General features: G+C 56.8%; 1 protein-coding gene across 1 annotated transcript in view; it reads right to left on the bottom strand.

Moving 5' to 3' along the window:
- Positions 1-1,019, bottom strand: part of LOC108803839 (cytochrome P450 11B, mitochondrial) — a gene marked incomplete at its 5' end in the record, with an annotated part of 11,882 nt that overhangs the window by 9,990 nt on the left and 873 nt on the right. The gene's annotated exons all lie outside the window — the stretch shown is intronic.

The raw sequence follows: 1,019 nt of genomic DNA, 5'->3' as shown, positions 1-1,019 counted from the left end.
CAGGGGGCGGGGATTGGAGTGCAGACACATTGTCAGGGGGCGGGGATCGGAGTGCGGACACATTGGCAGGGTGCGGGGATTGGAGTGCAGGCTAGCGATGTGGAGGGAGCGGGGGAGGGGCATCCAGGAATAGCCGCCCAGAACTGGTGTCCCCCGAGTGCGGACATTTCCTCTTACCGTGTCCACTCCTCCCGCCATCAGTTCGGTGACATTGGCTTTGATGGAGTCCAGTGGAAGCTCGGCCTGTAGTAGGAGCTCCGCCATTATTCCCGAGTACCCTCTCTCCTGACCCAGACAGAACTCCTGGTAGATGTTCTGGATACACCGATCCGCTGCAGGAGAAGGGGGAGGGCTTTATGTACAGAGCAATATTCTGCATTCTCCTCCTCAGCCACCAGGTGGATCCTCCCCCTCCCCCCGCCGGATCCCCTCAGTAGAAGAAGCCTGTCTATAGAGCTCAGCAGCTAAAGCTGAACTGTATGTGTACAACTAAGTCAGAACAGTGACTCCTCCCCTACAGAGCAGTGACTCCTCCCCTACAGAACAGTGACTCCTCCCTTACAGAACAGTGACTCCTCCCCTACAGAGCAGTGACTCCTCCTCATCAAGATGATGGCTCCCCCCTCCAAAGCTATGACTCCTGGCCTCAGGAGCAGTGACTCCTCCTCTGTAAGGCAATGACTCCACCCCTCCAAAGTAGTCACTCCTCCCCCTCATGATCAGTGACTCCTCCCCCTCTCTGCCTGTACAGACACCTCCATCCTGTTTCAATCAGAGACAGAGGTCCTAAAAGTGGGGAGAGTCCTAGGGATAGAGGTGGGACCTCGTCTGTCCATGGAGGAGAGTCATAGGGATAGAGGTGGGACCTCGTCTGTCCATGGAGGAGAGTCCTAGGGATAGAGCTGGGACCTCGTCTGTCCATGGAGGAGAGTCATAGGGATAGAGGTGGGACCTCGTCTGTCCATGGAGGAGAGTCATAGGGATAGAGCTGGGACCTCGTCTGTCCATGGAGGAGAGTC

This window comes from Nanorana parkeri, unplaced genomic scaffold (genome assembly GCF_000935625.1).
Source record: "Nanorana parkeri isolate BGI_ZX_2015 unplaced genomic scaffold, ASM93562v1 scaffold4311, whole genome shotgun sequence".
Lineage (NCBI taxonomy): Eukaryota > Metazoa > Chordata > Amphibia > Anura > Dicroglossidae > Nanorana > Nanorana parkeri.
This window is presented reverse-complemented; position numbering and strand designations above follow the sequence as displayed.